Source organism: Mastigoproctus giganteus, chromosome 7 (assembly GCF_048544385.1).
Source record: "Mastigoproctus giganteus isolate SK-2022 chromosome 7, ASM4854438v1, whole genome shotgun sequence".
Lineage (NCBI taxonomy): Eukaryota > Metazoa > Arthropoda > Arachnida > Uropygi > Thelyphonidae > Mastigoproctus > Mastigoproctus giganteus.
Genome location: NC_143581.1, coordinates 108,487,183 through 108,506,046, shown reverse-complemented (window position 1 = coordinate 108,506,046; position 18,864 = coordinate 108,487,183). Strand labels below are relative to the sequence as shown.

General features: G+C 37.4%; 1 protein-coding gene across 1 annotated transcript in view; it reads left to right on the top strand.

Moving 5' to 3' along the window:
* The window catches only part of LOC150083139 (ATP-binding cassette sub-family C member 5-like), a 278,483-nt gene that overhangs the window by 450 nt on the left and 259,169 nt on the right, over positions 1 to 18,864 (top strand). The gene's annotated exons all lie outside the window — the stretch shown is intronic.

Below are 18,864 nucleotides of genomic sequence, written 5' to 3'. Positions count from 1 at the left end.
AGAGAGAGAGAGAGAGAGAGAGAGAGAGAGAGAGAGTCAGTCAAAAGTAGAAGGGAATCACCAAGAAAGAGAAGAATGATGATATCCAGCTCGGGACCCTGGGTGTGCCAAGCCCCAAGCCCATACTCACCAGATGTGAGCCCCTGGGAAAAAATTTAAAAGAAAACACTCACTTCAGATGTTCAAAAAGTCCTCTCCTCCAGCATGTATGCCTAAACAACAACTTGCAAATAAGAGTGCTATTTCAGCACTCAATGCATAAGTCAGTTGAAATTCTGCATGTTTCTTGCTGTATCACTTTCCACAGACCCTGCTGTGTTTTTGATTTTTTAAATGCACCTTATCTTTCAGGTACATCCATGCAAAAAAATCTAAGGGACTGAAGTCCAGAGATTTCAGAGGGTATAAAAAAAGCACTCTCCTGTGGCCTATCCATTGTTCATAAAATTGCCTGTCCAGATAGTCATGGACAGTGTATAAAATTTTGTGAAGGTGTGCCATCTGTTGAAAAAACACCACCATCATATCTGAAAATGTGCTTCTGATATTGGGTACTGCATAATATTCCTTAACATTTCACAATATCTCTCCCCAGTAACAGTAACTGTAAGTTCTGATAAACCTGCAAGAAGAAATTCCCATCCACACATTTATTCCTGGAAGGGGTAAATGAGTGGATGGATGGATGGATGGATAAACACAGTTGTGAAGATTGAAATGTTCATTTAGTTTTAACATAGCTTCATCTGACCATAGGATTGTAACCTCAAAAGTGCTGATTTCACCATTTTTATGACAGTACCACTCACAAAATGTGATTACTGGTGTGAATGATCTCCCTGTATTGCATGCAGTAATCAAGGTTTAAAAAAGCTCTGTCCTTTAAGATTCTAACACTTAATTGATTCATTTGCAGTTTTTGTGAACAGTGTCTTGTTGACTTCTGTGGGGAATGTTCGAATGCATTTGTGATAGCTTCAATGTTTTGGATACTTCTGGATCCTTTTCCTCCCACTGTTTGTCTTATTGATGCTGTGTACAGTTCCATGTTCCTCAAATTTATCACACAGACAGGTTATTGTCCCTATTGTCTTTCTCATGCACACTGAACCTCTATGACATTTTTGAATTTTCGAATTTTCTGTACCCTTTAAGAATTTCTTTTTCTCTCATCAAAATTGAATTAGATATTCTGCATCATTTCTATGGATTTCACCCAATCTGAAAAAGAAATAATACAAATTGGTCATCTCATTTATGAATTATGGATTGTTCAGTGTGTGTACATAATTTTTAATTCACCCTGTATTTAGCATTAATCAGCATTTTACTGACTGGTCAAATAATTTCAGCTGCCAGCACATTTTTTTTTTTTTTTTTTTTTTTTTTTTTACCTATTGTAGATTGTTTAAGCTGCAAACAAATAAATGGGTTTGTTAAAATCATTGCCTATAAATTTATTCCCTAATTTGTTAAACCCATTAAAGTAAAATTTACTGTAATATAATCTTTTTTTTATGTAGGCCCATAACTGAAACTTTTCTAATGAAAGTTAGTTCCAGGGTTGTAATCACGATTAAAACACTTGATTTTATTTAGAGAAATTCAAGTTTCCTTTTCTTTTTTCTTTAAATTGTTTTTTTTTTATATAAATAAATATATATATATATATATATCTATATATATATATATATATATATATATATTTTTTTATATGTATATACTCATGCATATGCAGGTGAACAGATTCATAATGAATCTGTTCACCTGCATATGCGGGATGATTCATATACGGGACTAAGAACCAGTACAAAAATGGGGGGATGTGTTCCAAGAGCTAACAAAAACACACCATTTCATTAACAAAATGTTAACAAAACTGACAAAAATATGCCATTTTGATTTCGTGTATCTTCTACTCTCTTTAAAAAATCATTAATCTGGGTTGATAGATCTTTGTAATTTAAACATATGGAACTAAGCATTTTTGAAGCTCCCTTTTGAACTTTGGACTCGTTTCAGTTGAAGAATCCGAATTCAAAAAATAAGATTCTAATTGCTCAGCTGACTTTATACTATTCCATGTACTTTTTAGTGTAAAATTTAGAAGTTCAGAATTTTCATCTGCACTATCATCCTCTGAATTGATTTGATTTGCCTCTGATGCTATTTCCACCAAATCCGCTTTGCCAGCCTGTTTTTCTACCAGTAATTCTTGAACATCTTCAGTAATCATATGTTTTTTATTTATTTATTTATTATTTTTTTTTATTTTAGGAGCATCAGCGATTAAGATTGTTACTCTGTATGTTCTGAGATTGATTTTCTATTTTTCTGGATGAAAAACCGAAGTTTCCGGGAGAAAAAACCAAACCATGCAATCCTAGCCTGAGACTGACTAACTCAGCCACGTTGTGAAAAAGACCCATAAAAATTCCTCCCGTCATCAACGGGATTCGAACTTAGGTCTTTTCCACCCAGTGTGGGGATGATGGTGATTTTACGAACTGTGCTACTCATGAGGGCTTCAGTAGAGTAGTCCATCAAAACCTTCCCCTCCTACTGACTTAGCAAGTTCTACTATTGCATGAATTCAGTTTTTTGTCGGTTTGGCCATATTTCCTGAATGAACTGACTCTGGCCATAGATTTTCCAACACGCATTTAATGTTGACAGTTTTACTTCTTTGAGCGATAAAGCTATGATTCCGATACAGTCCATAGTTGAAAAATGTTTCCATGCCTCCATCACTTCAATTTTCCATCAATTCCATTCAGAATCAATTTTTTCCAAAATCCATTGTAACTTTGGTACAATGGAACATAGTTATGTAACAATGTAACTTTGCAACAAAGTAACAAAATCCATTGTAATAAAGAATCTTATTATTATTATTACAATTTTCTGATGTAATGAGTTTCAAAGGTAAATATGATGCCTTGATCTAATTAAAGAAGTTGTACTAAGTGGTAGAAACATAATTTCAATGTTTGGATGACTTAAATCTTTTGGATGGCCTGGCACATTATCCAATAGTAATAAAACATTGAAATCTAGATTTTTCTTCAAGTTCAACAAGCACAGGTTCAGTAGCACAAAATGGGGATTTCCCAATATTTTTTTCTTTGCATAAAGATTAGCGAGCCAAAAGCGGGAATTCACAAAAAAAAGAATGGAAATGTTGAATGAATAAATGTTTCATTCTCATATTGAGTAAAATAAAAAATAAAAAAAAATAAAAAAAATTTTTTATTTTACTCAATATGAGAATGAAACATTTATTCACTTTTACTTATTTACACAGGCAATAACCCTGTATAACATGGTACTTCTACAACATGGTTTCGTTCTAACACGAAATGTTTCATTCTCATATTGAGTACATGAGGTCAAAATAAAAATACTTACTGAGTTGCATCATTAATCTCTCCTGAGTTGCATCATTAATTAGAAATGTAACCTGTTCCATGGATTTCAATTTCAGATCTCTCAGGTCTCCTTTTCTTACACTTAGTACATTAAGGGCCCCACCATCATAAGTGACATTGTTTTAAAAAGACTCAGTCTCCATAGCATGCTGAGCTAGCGAGTTAATTAGTAAAAATTAATAATTACCTATACCTATTTATTTAAGTATACCTACTTTTTTAAGTAAAAGTGAATGAATAATGTTTCATTCTCATATTTAGCGCATGAGGTCAAAATAAAAATTCTTACTGAGTTGCATCATTAATCTCTCTTCATTCTTACACTTAATGCAAACCATCATTAGTCAGCGAGTTATAAATTACTGGAATAAGTTGCCTACATGGGTGGTAGAGGCTGACAGTTGGGGAAATTCAAGTGTCATCTGGATAGTACCTTCAGGTGAGGGAAACGCATAGGATGATAGGTTTAATTTCCTTTTCTTTTATTAATTGTTATTATTTTATTTTTTTTTTTATCATTGTTTTATTCGGGGTTTTTTTTTTTTTTTTTTGGCTGTTGCAGCATAAGCCATAGGCTTTCTTACACCACGCGACCATTACTAATACTAATAATCTATATGAATAAAATTGTCAATGTCTTTTTAATGGTAAAAATTTGTAATTCCGTCTTGTTTCACACATTCTGATGGAGGTAGTAGATCATCATCATTAACATATTGATTTTATTTAGAGAAATTCAAGTTTCCTTTTCTTTTTTCTTTCTGGGGAAAGTTCTCCCAATGATAACCAGATCTCCAAACACAGTTCCTCATCATTGCAGGAATAACAGCATACCATTCTTCTCTCATCAAACAAATTGAATCCAGTGTAGAAATTGTCATGTAATTCTCATTCTCTTAGATCAATCAGTTGGAGAACCAAAAATTGCCTGAAATAACCCTTGAAGCTTTTAGATTGGTTGTATTTAAAGGTCTAAACACCAGCATTGGATAAATCCTGCATGTGAAGGTATTCTGAATAGTACCAGGAATAAATTTTTTTATTATTTTTGTTTTCTCTTAACTCATTATTCCAGTTATGTATTGCTGAAAAATATCAGAAGTCATCCTTCCTTCTTATTAGCTGCATATTCAATGGGAAGCTTCTTTTATGTTTTTGAAACAGCTTGGTTGTTGTGATTTTCCAATAACAAAAAGTCATTTTTTTTTTTTTGTGTCAGTTCCAGTTAGGCTAACACACATTAAAATGCTAAATAGTTCTTGAGTCTATTTTGACACCAATGCATTTTTCACCTTTATATTTGTAAGTTACATCAGACATCACATTATATATATAATCTTTATTGTGTACAAAAGGATGTATACAATCTTCACAGCAGGAATGCCAGGGGCTTCACATTGGCTGGTGGACAAAGGCCTTGAGGATGGGGCCCACATTGAAATTCGGGTTCATCGCCCAGGGCCAACAATATAATAAGTTTCAGTTAAATTATTCACAATATATTCATAAAGATATAATATTGTATATAATTTCAAATTGAGGAAAGACAGATATAGGATAGATGTGCAGAAATTTGCCTTTAGCCAGCGGGTGGTTGGTTGGTGGAACAGACTTCCATCCCTTGTCGTGGAGGTTGATAGCCTAAATAAGTTTAAGGCTCAGCTGGACAGGTATTTTGAACGAACAGAGGGGTGAAGTGAAAGTGGGTTTTTTTTTTTTTTTTTGGCTGATGCTGCATAAGCTTGCTTTCTTGCATCAAATGCCTGTACTAATGCTAATGCTAATAATGATATTTTTGACATTATATACAATATTATACAGACATACTACTTTTAAATTAATTATACTACCCACGTTACTGTGCAGTTTACCTGGTTGAGTTTAAGCTACCAAGGATCTCTCTCTGGTATTTGCGATCCTTGGCAAATTTGTAGAGATTGCCGTTGATTGCTTGGACCGTGATAAGCATCTTCAAATAGGCCTCTGGGGTTGGGTATATTCATACTATGATTTTTTAGTGTTTCTCACCAACCATTGAAGTAAAAACTGAAAGACGAAAAACCAAATTCTTAAAATTTTAATATTTACAATAAATTTATTTACAAACAAAACAAAATACCATATACTGATGATAGTAATTTTAAAATAAGATAACTGTGATATACTGTAAATATACAAGGTGATAAAACAAATACCGAATTTAAAATACAATAAAATATACTAGGTTAAAAGTGCTAAAATACTAACTGAAGCTTTCAAAAGCTTCTGCCTTCTTTCTCAACAGTGTGCTTCTATTCTGCGGTGCATCATTAAATACCAGCAGGTTCGCGGTGCATCTCACGTAAACGTATACTGTTCCCGTCGGAACCGGAAGTGGCTCGGGAGCGTTTCAGGCAAAAACGTTCATCCCCTCCAAGGATTACCGCCTCAAAGAGGGGATGAATGCGTGTGCCCCTATCTTTATTTATATTATTCTCAATAGAACTAATTCGTAAGCTCTCGAGCCACTTGCGGTCCCAAAATCTATGCGCCCGATCAGTGATGACAGCTTCGTCTGGGGAGATTTGATGTTGCTTCTCCCAGAAATATTCAGCTATGGCGGATTTACCATAGTCTGCATTTCTTATCGCATTTGTGTGCTCCCCCAGACGATCTTTGAGACGCCGTTTTGTTTCTCCCACATAACATTCCCCACACTCCGGGCATTTAATACTATATACGACCCCACTTATATTTTCTTTTAAGACAGGGTCCTTGACCTGTGACACAATTGTGTGCAGCTTCCTGCCTGGGAGCTGCACACAACGTGTCTGGTAATTCCTTAATATACAAGCTAAACGTTCGGATAAACCCGGATAGTAGGGGATGTATGCGGTGGCTATTGGCGTGAAGGGCTCACTTCTACTCTGCCCTCCACTAATGTATTTCTCTATGATCCTCCGGGGGTAGCCACACTTCAAAAGATCCGCCGTAACACATTCATACTCCATTTTTCTGTCCTCTGAGGTACTACAATGAGATTTTGTCCTATCCACTAATGCTCTTACCACACTGTTCCTGTGATGGTTAGTCTGAGCTGAGTTGTAGTGTGAGTATTGGCCTTTGCACATAGATTTTCTAAATACTTTTGTTTTCAAATGCTGGCCTTCTCTACAAATCAGCACATCCAGGAACAGCAAAACCCCTCCTTCCTCTACCTTAGAGGTGAATTGTATGAACGGGGAGAAGCTATTAAGAAAATTCAACATATCATCCTCACTCCCTTTCCGAATAACTGAAAACGTATCATCAACATACCTTTTCCACGGACGCATAGGGAGAACTGTAGTATTAAACAGTCTAGACTCGAGCTCCTCCATAGCTGCACCGTTAAGAATTTAAGAATTTGGTTTTTCGTCTTTCAGTTTTTACTTCGATGGTTGGTGAGAAACACTAAAAAATCATAGTATGAATATACCAACCCCAGAGGCCTATTTGAAGTATTGTTTAGATGCTATGGCCATGCAGTTGTGTGGTGCATTAGAGAATACCAGAAACATAGTGCCAGAGAAGCTAAACATGAGCAACATCTGAGGTTTGCCCATCGATGTAAGACGCATAACCTCATACCTCGTGGCTTTCAAGTTAAACCTCCTTTTGAAGATGAGCGGTTGTTTAATGTTTCTAAGTGGTACCAAAGAAAGATCCTAAGCATTTGGGTTGATAAGTTACATAAGAACCTGTACCACATTAGGAGAGATAAAAATAGGTGTTTGAACAAGATAAGTGAGAGATTAACCGCTGTGCATTTGACATTAGTGATTAGTGTGGTATCGAACAAAGGGGTTCTCTTACGAAGAAAGGTTTAAGTTTTGCAAATTACAGTGTCTGGAAACTAGGCACCAGCGGGGTGATCTGATAGAGGTGTACAAAGCCTTGAATGGTTTGAGCATGCTCAATGCTGATGGGATTCTTCCTCTAGCTCAGAAAAATCACCTGAGAGGGCATAAATTCAAATTGAGGAAAGACAGATGTAGGATAGATGTGCGGAAATTTGCCTTTAGCCAGCGGGTGGTTGGTGGGTGGAACAGACTTCCATCCCTTGTCGTGGAAGTTGATAGCCTAAATAAGTTTAAGGCTCAGCTGGACAGGTATTTCGAACGAACAGAGGGGTGAAGTGGAAGTGGTTATTTTGATTTATTTATGTTACTTTTTTTTTTTTGGCTGATGCTGCATAAGCTTGCTTTCTTGCATCAAATGCCTCTACTAATGCTAATGCTAAAGCAAAACGGATTTCTGACAGTTATAGACAAAGACAAATGAATAAGTTCGATAGGCTTAAAGAACAAACCATGTCCAGGAGTAATAGTGGTAATAATACCAATAGCAACTTTATTGTTAATATAAGTAGTAAACAGTTGACTGATGATCAAATAGAAGTTTTAAATCTAGGACCTAAGTTCGCCATGATTCCGCCCAAACTGCCCATAGCAGAAATAGCTATGGGCATTGAGAGAGCAGCTAATAAGTTACCTGTGTGCATGGCCAATGAAATCCGTGTGAAAACAGCAGCTATTTTAAGCCAAGCCAAGAAAGTTCCCCCGAATCTTAATGCAAAGCAAAGACTAGCACTAGAAAGTCTTAAGCAGGACGATAATGTTGTGATCCTTCCAGCTGATAAAGGTAGAGCAACGGTGGTTTTGGATAAAGAGGCGTATGTAAGTAAAGCATTAGATTTATTAAATGATCATACAACCTATATGATTATTCATAAGAATCCATTGTCGAATCTGGAACGACAAGTTAATAAAATGGTGCAGGGTTGGATGAAATCCAATAAGATTTCAAAGGAGTGGTATTGGGCATTACATGCCACAGGAAGCCAGATACCGAGGTTTTACGGTTTGCCAAAAATACATAAAGTGGGTGTGCCACTCAGACCGATAGTCTCGTTTATAGGTAGCCCCACGTATGCATTATCTGGTTTCCTAGCCAAACTACTGTCACCATTAGTTGGACTCTCTGAACATAGTATCAGAGATAGCAAAGAGTTTGTACAATTCATAAGAGGACAATGTATAGAAGAAAACGAGGTTACGATATCCTTTGATGTGACATCGTTGTTCACCTGCATCCCAATTGATCATGGAGTACATTGTGCGTATATGGCTTTAGAAAGAGATACTACCTTGAACAATAGGACGCAACTAAACTTAGAGGACATATGTAAAGGCATAGAGTTATGCCTTTCGAGCACTACTATGATATTTAATAATACCATGTACAAGCAGGTTAACGGTACAGCTATGGGCTCCCCCCATCAGTCCCATCATAGCTAATTTAGCGATGGAGGAGCTCGAGTCTAGACTGTTTAATACTACATTTCTCCCTATGCGTCCCGTGGAAAAGGTATGTTGATGATACGTTTTCAGTTATTCGGAAAGGGAGTGAGGATGATACGTGGAATTTTCTTAATAGCTTCTCCCCGTTCATACAATTCACCTCTGAGGTAGAGGAAGGAGGGGTTTTGCCGTTCCTGGATGTGCTGATTTGTAGAGAAGGCCAGCATTTGAAAACAAAAGTATTTAGAAAATATCTGTGCAAAGGACAATACTCACACTACAACTCAGCTCAGACTAACCATCACAGGAACAGTGTGGTAAGAGCATTAGTGGATAGGGCAAAATCTCATTGTAGTACCTCAGAGGATAGAAAAATGGAGTATGAAAGTGTTACGGCGGATCTTTTGAAGTGTGGCTACCCCCGGAGGATCATAGAGAAATACATTAGTGGAGGGCAGAGTAGAAGTGAGCCCTTCACGCCAATAGCCACCGCATACATCCCCTACTATCCGGGTTTATCCGAAAGTTTAGCTCGTATATTAAGGAATTACCAGACACGTTGTGTGCAGCTCCCAGGCAGGAAGCTGCACACAATTGTGTCACAGGTCAAGGACCCTGTCTTAAAAGAAAATATAAGTGGGGTCGTATATAGTATTAAATGCCCGGAGTGTGGGGAATGTTATGTGGGAGAAACAAAACGGCGTCTCAAAGATCGTCTGGGGGAGCACACAAATGCGATAAGAAATGCAGACTATGGTAAATCCGCCATAGCTGAACATTTCTGGGAGAAGCAACATCAAATCTCCCCAGACGAAGCTGTCATCACTGATCGGGCGCATAGATTTTGGGACCGCAAGTGGCTCGAGAGCTTACGAATTAGTTCTATTGAGAATAATATAAATAAAGATAGGGGCACATGCATTCATCCCCTCTTTGAGGCGGTAATCCTTGGAGGGGATGAACGTTTTTGCCTAAAACGCTCCCGAGCCACTTCCGGTTCCGACGGGAACAGTATACGTTTACGTGAGATGCACCGCGAACCTGCTGGTATTTAATGATGCACCGCAGAATAGAAGCACACTGTTGAGAAAGAAGGCAGAAGCCTTTGAAAGCTTTAGTTAGTATTTTAGCGCTTTTAACCTAGTATATTTTATTGTATTTTAAATTCAGTATTTGTATTATCACCTTGTATATTTACGGTATATCACAGTTGTCTTATTTTAAAATTACTATCATCAGTATATGGTATTTTGTTTTGTTTGTAAATAAATTTATTGTAAATATTAAAATTTTAAGAATTTGGTTTTTCGTCTTTCAGTTTTTACTTCAATGGTTGGTGAGAAACACTAAAAAATCATAGTGTGATAAGCATCTGCATGGGGAGAAAACAGTGACTAAGAGCTAGTCTATTAGGGTTGGCTATAAGTATGGGAGCTGACCTCAGTCCGGATTGAGGGATTTTCCAGCTGCACAGTTCCCATATGTTTGGCTCTGAGATTATTCTAGTGGTCATTTTGGCAGAAGGGTGAGGCGTCTTTCCATTATAAGATTTGGCAGTTGAGCAAAGTTTAGTGCGGTTGCCATCACAGTTGTTCTTTGTTGGGGTGGACGATGGTGTTGATGCATGATTCAGCGAAGGTGCCAGTATTCAGAGGAGTACACGCACTTGATATTCGTGGGGGCTGCAGATGTCCATATTTCTGAGGTGTATAACACGATGGAGTGTACAGAGGTATATACGTACCACCGAGTCACATCCAGATTCTTAATGTGGAGTAGTTGTTGTTTGGTAGTCCAGCGCATTTTGCAGAATTTTGTTAAGAGCTTGTCAATGTGTGGGTTGAAGGTCAGTTTGCAATCAAAGATGACTCCCAAGTCCGTATGTATATTTACCACTGGAAGGAGAATGCCGTCTAGAGAAGCTTGGACTCTAGTGGGTCGGTGCTTCACAGAAAAGACAATTTGCAGTGATTTTGCAGGATTTATAAGTAGTCCAAATTAATGGAGATGGGGATCCTAAGTCGTGTAACTTTCAGTTGATCTTTTCATTAATGTTTGATATGTGCATGCCAGGGTTAATCTGGGTGTGTAGCTTAATATCGTCAGCATAGCAGATTATGTCTTCTCTTTGTTGCATAAACGGAATGATGACTGCAGTAAATAATGCTCCGGACAGGACTCCACCTTGGGGAACTCCCGCAGTGATTTTTCTTGAGATTATATCTTGATCCACTGTAAGAAGATTGTGATAAACCATAACATGTCACCTGTTATATGGAAATAATTTTCTAGGAGGTGAATGAATGAGGGAATGCTGATTGAGCGAAGGCAGCTTTATGGTTGACGTACGTGACGGCAAGTTCTGCTTTAGCTTCTAGTGCTCTGAGAATGGTGCTGGGTTATGGATGTTAAATTGGTGACTGTGGATCTGAAATGGCATAGTGAATTTGTGGGGGTTTGCAAGGCATTATTTGATTGGTGATGGTTGAAAGTAATGCCTTCTCCATAAGTTTCAAGAGGCTGGAAGAGCGAGAGACTGGCCTGAACTATTTAATGAGGGATGCAGATTGGCATTTAGGATGTGGCCTCACAGCATATCTGTTCCAGAGAGGGGGAAAGTAGTGCTGCATTAAGACACGGTTAAAAATTGAGAGTAGTGGATCGAAGATAAATGTGTTGAGACACTTAATCATGAATTGTGGCACAAGGTCGGGGCCTACAGTTGCATGGGGGGCAATCCATTTATAGCAGTTATAAGCTACTTCCTGGTGATGCAAACGGTGGCAAGCATATCCTTTGTGACATTGACAGGCAAGTTGCCGGGATACGTCGGGGCCACATTGTTCGAGAACTGTGCAATGTGATCCATCCACAGTTCAAGGTCCAGTGTTTTAGGAATTCCTGTGCTGAGTCATAAAATGGTTTGCCTTTTCGTAGAGTTGCTTTTAGATGTTTTTTAATTGCAGATGATTTCTGGCAGTTGAACACTGCCCTTGCTCTGGAGAAGGCAATCCAACCTTGTACAGCGCCTGACTCTTTCCATCTCTTATGCAGATTTTGTTTTTCTTGAAAGGTTTTGTTCAATGCAAGTGTCCACCAAGCTCTTGAATGGGGAATGATGCAGACAGTCTTTGTCGCTCCGTAACTGGCAATGATTTGGATCCACCTGGTCGTGAGGGCCACAGCCAGATGGAGATTGCAATTATTGAGAGCTTCCCAAGGGATGGAGGATGCGGCTTCGAGACATCTGGATCAATGAATTTGTGGGCTGTTATCTCTTTTTTCTTTTTAGGGCCTTGTATATTGAAGTTAGGTGTGGCTAAGTGCAGGAGCATGCACGAACGCTCCTGCACTTAGCCACACCTAAGTGCACGAACGTGTAGAGTGGTTCTCTTCAAGACGCCTGGTCAGCGTGAAGAGGAAAAGACCAAACCCTCCAGCAATGAGAGCACAACAATACAAATGGCCCTCAGTCCCCAGCAGCTTTCACTCTCCCTCTTACGGCAACGAGAGGATCAGAGTGGAAGCAGAGGGTGCTAAGAATCTCTGGGTACGACCAGGCTGCCATGCACGGAAATTGAACATGGCCTGTTATAACGTACGATCACTCATCGGTGAAGAGAGGATATTAGAGCTGGAAAAGGAATTAGAAAATGTGAATTGGAATATCATCTGTTTGGCTGAAACAAGAAGAAGAAATGAATCACTTATAAGTTTGTCAAGTGGAAATCTGCTGTACACCAATGGAAACAGTGAAAGGAGTGAAGGTGGAGTTGGGTTTCTGATCCATAAAGATTTTAAAAACAACATTTTGGAATTCAAAAGTACATCACCAAGGGTGTCAAGACTAATACTCAAGATTTCTAAGAGGTACAAGCTAAAGATTATAATGATTTATGCACCAACATCGAGCCATGATGATGAAGAGGTTGAAGAAATGTACACTGAAATTGAGAGTCTTCTAGATGAGCAGAAAACCCACTACACTATTATTATGGGAGACTTCAATGCTAAGGTTGGAAAAAGGCAAAACAGCGCAGAAAGAGGAACTATAGGAAATTTTGGAATTGGTGAAAGAAATAAAAGAGGTGAAAGACTTGTGGAATTTGCAGAATCTCAAGGACTGTCAGTAATGAACACTTTTTTCAAGAAAAGGGTGAACAGAAAGTGGACATGGAAGAGTCCAAATGGATTAACAACTAATGAAATCGACTTCATCCTCACTAACAGAAGATATATTGTGAATGATGTTACCGTCCCGAATAAGGTAAATGTTGGAAGTGATCACAGAATGGTAAGATGTACACTTGATATAGATATAGGAAAGGAAAGGAAAAAACTGACTCGAGTAAATAATACAAAGGTCTTTGAAATAACAGAGGAGGAGAAAAAGCAGTATGTACTGGAACTTAAGAACAAGTTTGAGCTTCTGCAGACTGCTCAGGACCAAGATATCGACGAGGAATATTACTACTTTCTGAAAGTGATAAAGCCCAAGAAACCTATAGGGAAACAGAAATCCAAAGAAGAAAAAATTAGTCAAGAAACACTTGTCATGATGAACCAAAGACGACAAATGAAGAGCAAGAAAAACACTGACAGGGAGAAAATTGAGTATACTGAGTTATGCAAAGCCATTAGAAAGAGACTCAGAGAGGACATAAGAAGATTTAACACAAGAAAAATAGAACAAGCATTAAGGGAAAACAAAGGATTTAAATCAGCAGCCATGAGCAGTAATACAGAAAGACAAATGATACTGAAACTGAAGAATAGCGATGGTGTACTTATAAACAGCAGAGAAGGCATAATTCAAATAGCAGAAGACTACTATAGAGAATTATACAAGGAGCGAGGGAATGATACCAGCAGTGGGGAACATGGATTGCAAAGTAGCAACACATACGACATACCCGATATTCTTCCTGATGAGGTAGAACATGCATTGAAGAAAATGAAGAATCGGAAAGCCCCGGGGGAAGATGAAGTTACTGTAGAGTTGTTAAAATTGGGAGGAAGAGACATAACACAAAAACTGGCAAGGCTCTTCACAAAGTGCATTAGAAAAGGTGTGATGCCTAAGCAGTGGAATAATGCAATCATAGTTTTGCTGCATAAGAAAGGAGATAAATCAGAAATTGGAAATTATAGACCAATTAGCTTGTTATCCCATATCTACAAGTTGTTCACAAGGGTCATTACTAACAGATTAGAAAGAATACTTGATGAGAATCAACCGAAAGAGCAAGCTGGCTTTAGGACAGGATTCTCAACTACGGATCACCTTCACGTAATATCACAGCTAATGGAGAAAGCAAATGAATATAAAACACCATTATGCCTGGCATTTGTGGATTATGAAAAGGCATTTGACTCCATACAGCATAAGGCAATGTTTCGGGCACTGGAAAGAGAAGTCATAGATACTCCATATATTATGATTTTGAAGAAAATATATGAGAGTGCTACATCCTTTATTAGACTAGACAAAGACAGTAGCAAATTTAAAATCAAGAAAGGAGTTCGACAAGGAGACACAATATCTCCGAAGCTGTTTACTGCTGCCCTTGAGGAAGCTTTCAGAAGATTAGACTGGTCGCAGAAAGGAGTCAATGTGAACGGAGAGTACCTAAACCATTTACGATTTGCAGATGACATTGTGGTCATAAGCCACGATCCCAAAGAATTAGAGGAAAATCTTAATCAGTTATGCACAGTTAGTAAGGATTTTGGACTCAAGATGAATATGGCTAAAACAAAAGTAATGATGAACAAGTATGCCACAGAAAGGGAAATAATGATTGAAGGAGCAGTAATTGAAAAGGTGGAGTCATATACTTATCTGGGACAAGTTATTAGCTGTAATAATGATAAATGGCTGGAAGTCAAGAGAAGAATAAATTTTGGATGGATAGCATTCAGGAAATATAGTCACATACTGAAGAGCAATATCCCAGTTTTTTCTGAAACGTAAAATAATGAATCAATGTATACTCCCCACCATGACTTATGGAAGTGAAACTTGGCCACTCACCAAAAGAATGGAAGAGAAGCTAAGAACTACACAGCGAAGAATGGAACGAATTATATTGGGAATCAGACTGTTAGATAAGAAGAGAAACACATGGATTAGGCAGCAAACTCAAGTAAAGGACATTCTTATCAAAACTAAAAAACTAAAATGGTCTTGGGCAGGACACATAGCTCGAAGACATGATGACAGATGGACTAAGAAAATAACAGAATGGTACCCAAGAGGAGCTAGAAGAAAACCTGGAAGACAAAGACGGAGATGGATAGATGAAATTCATGAGTTTTTGAGTAGTAAATGGATGGCCAGTGCTCAAAACAGAAGGAACTGGAAAGTTGCTGGAGAGGCTTTCATCCTGCAGTGGATTGAAAATGGGCATTACATAATCATCGCTTATCTGCAGGCAGTTTTCTCTGTGCATCAAAGTTGTTACCATTTGGCAGCACTGTGTGGCCAAGGTAACTACATCATATATGACTCCTCCAGGGCAGCGTGGAACTGCCGTGTGTTGCAACAGAGATGTGGAGGTAGCGCCGTCATCTGTGGGGGATTGATTGTCGCCATCAGCGATTTGTACCTGCTGATTGGGAGTTTCTGGTGTGGTTCTTCCACTGGGGTGTGGCAGAATGACTATTTTTCTGTGCAGATGATGCAGTTTCAGTTGATGTGCAGGGTATCTCACTAAATTGGGGAGGTGCCCTTGATCCACTGTTGAGGGACTCATTATCAGGTATTTCCTTGCATGAAAGACATGAAAAATTGCATCTCAGTTGCTTGTTCATCTTTTTTAAATCAATTTTAGGCACGATCCACAAAATGTAGCATAGCACGTAACACAGATAGATCAGTGTTTAATTTGCATAATATACATTCGTCTGTGGATGAAGACTTCATTTAACTAGGTCATATTTGGGTGTCTGATGGAAAAATGCTTGTGTTTGATGGTTTAACAGGCTAAATTGATGGTATGTAGGTTTGGAAAGCTTGTCACTGACTTTAGGAATGCAGCTAATCTGTTTCCAGGGAGGGGGTGAGTTTCCAGGAATTAGTAATTGACACGTATTGCCACGGCAACTGACCGCAAGTACTAACCTACAGCAGTGCAGTCTGACCTTGACCAGTAGCCGGCAGTGGTAAGTGGTGCTAGTCAGTTGTCAGTGTTAATACAGCTTGATCATGTCTGATTATGAGGTTCTGCAATATGAAAAGGAACTGCAAATAATAAGTACCTGGGTGCCATGGTTGCCTTGAAGTTGGTGCCTTCTTCTTTAGAGTCACTTGAGGAGTATAACGATACTAAAATCACCTTATAAACTTAGGCATAATTATATTAATTTTAATGATTACCGAGAGCAACACACATATACGTGAACATACCATCTGGCACAGTTGGTCTACATTGTAGATGTTTTCTTCCCTGTAACCTTTCATACATTCTACACAAATATTTTTTACCTACTCACTTCCCATTTTATAATCTTCTGATAGGGATTCTCCACTGAGTATTGCATAACCAATGCTGTGCCAGTTTTAATATGATCAAGCCACCCATTGTTACATAATTTCTGTGCCGTAACTGTTTTGCAAATTTTTCTGCCTGTACCTTTGAAATGGGGTTGTTGATAGGGAAACCATCAGCTTGTTTGTAGTGAGGTTTTATACTGTTGTAGATAAAATCAATTATTTTTTTAGTTATAAAGTTGGAATTGTGGATGATTATAAATTAAATTTTTTGCACAAATCAAAAATTTTTAACCACATTTTAACTCTTGAACTATCTGAACTTTTTTTGCAAATAGACTGACACTTCCTATTACTGTATTTATGCACATGAATTGTTGAAGGGCAAAATCTCCATTGTGTTTGGTCAAATCTAAATATAGCTCTATATGATGCCACTAAATGCTGTGGCAAGATTGATTCCCTCTAAGGTCTCATTGGATTCAATGGTTTCCTAGTTCTGTTGAAAATAATGTCACCTGCTGTTATTTACAAAATTTATAACTGAATTTTGGCTGACAAATGTGCTAACTGGTTCTCCTCTCAGAGATATATGTTTACTTTTGCTAGTTTCTGACATGCAATTAATAAATTGAACTTCTATAGTAATTACTCTTGGATAAGTCCTGTTTTTATAAAATTTAATGGTTTAAATTTAGAGAATATACCACAGAAAGAGAATACCCTGAGTGGCCCATGCTTTGGAAATGAGCAGACCAAGTATGCTCAGTATGTCAGTGAAGCTTGACCACTTTACATTTTTACATAAATGTGCATAAACTTGAATTGTAGATGGCATTTGCTCTCCATAGCAGTGACCTTGTTGTATCTGTGCTAGTTACAAATGAATTCAAATTCATTTATTTGAAACATTGAAGCACCCTGTATATATATATATATATATATATATATATAGATGTATGTAAGAGTACACACAGTGTTTCAGTTAAAAGGCACCAGGGTCCGGCTTGCTTATTTTTAGGTTATTTATTTTTTGGATCTTTTTTGTTATATTTGAGCTGAAACTTTTTTCCAAATTGGATGTTAAAACTGGACTAAGTATTCACATTTAGAAAACTGCCAATTTCTGGTTTTAATATCAACTTTAAATTTTTCAACTCAAATATGACAAAAAAAAAAAAAGGGTTCAAATGATAAATATGCTGAAGCTAAAAATAACTGAGATAGACCCCGATGCCTTATAATTGAAGTAGTCTGTAATTAATTGTGAGGCTAGAACTTAAAGTATATATATGTAAAGATGGTTGAGAGGTTCATTGTGCAAGAGGCCAACCTAGAAGAAGTAAAGAAAAAAAGTATAAAATAAGAAAAAGATTTAAAAGCTAGAAAAGGTGAAAAAAATAAAAATAATAAGATATACAATCATTATGAGAAATAATATCCACATTTTAATAATGTCAGCATTTTAATATCCACAATAAAAAAAGATAAGTGTCAATCAATATCAAAGGACACAGCATGCAGAAATTGCAACTTATATGATAGTGAGATGAGAAGTGAAATGTTTACAAAGTTTAGATATAGGAATGAACAGATTCTGAACATTTGCGCAGTTTTATTTTACTGTGTTGAAGATATGGTCTTCTTTTAAAAGGAAGCAGAAATTTTACCAATTAAATCAAGATTGAGATTTTAAACAGACTCTCAGAGGGAGAAAGTGGGTCTTCGTTAGCAAGATTTTATGAGCTTGGAAGGTCAACCATAACAAAAATTAAAAACAACAAGAAAAAAACTTGAAAATTCACATCGAAACTTGATTCAGATGGTGGTGCAAAAAATAAAAGAAAAACTATGAGAACAGCTAATGACTCATCCCTCAAAGATGCCGTTTGTTGTTGTTGTTGTCTGTTTTTTTTTTTTTTTTTTTTATGTAAACCCCAAACACGAGAGGTATTAGAACCTATAGTACTTAGTACCGTACTTGGGTTGGAGGTTGAGAAGACGAAAGAAGATATTTGTTGACATTGGATTTAAACTTCTGTAGACTGTAATTTTCAGGAAATACGTATGAAGGAAGGTTGTTCCAGAAAACGGCAGTTGAATGAATGGGAGCTCTGGGAGCATTAGCAACTTAGCCATATTGCTTCACGTATACTGTCTGTAAATTGCGTGTTCTGTGGTCGATTTTCTGTTTGCTGGATTTTGAAAAATCCAATTTCAGGGAGAAAAACCATGCTACTCTTGCCTAGACCGACTACTACTAGTAGTAGTAGTAGTAATAGTGGCATGTGATGCAAGAAAGCAAGCGTATGAGCTTATGCAGCATCAGCCAAAAAAAAAAAAAAAAAAAAATTCACACAACCATTCCCTCTAAATGTTTGTCCATTTCCTCCTTAAATTTATTTAACCTATCAACTTCCACAATGACAGATGGAAGTTTGTTCCAGCAATTAACCACCCGCTGGCTAAAGGAAAATTTCTGCACATCTATTCTATATCTGCCTTTCCTCAATTTGAATTTATGCCCCGTTAGGTTTGTAATCTGAACAAGTGGAAGAATCCCATCAGAATTCAGCGTGCTCAACCCATTCAAGGCCTTATACACCTCAATCAGATCACCTCA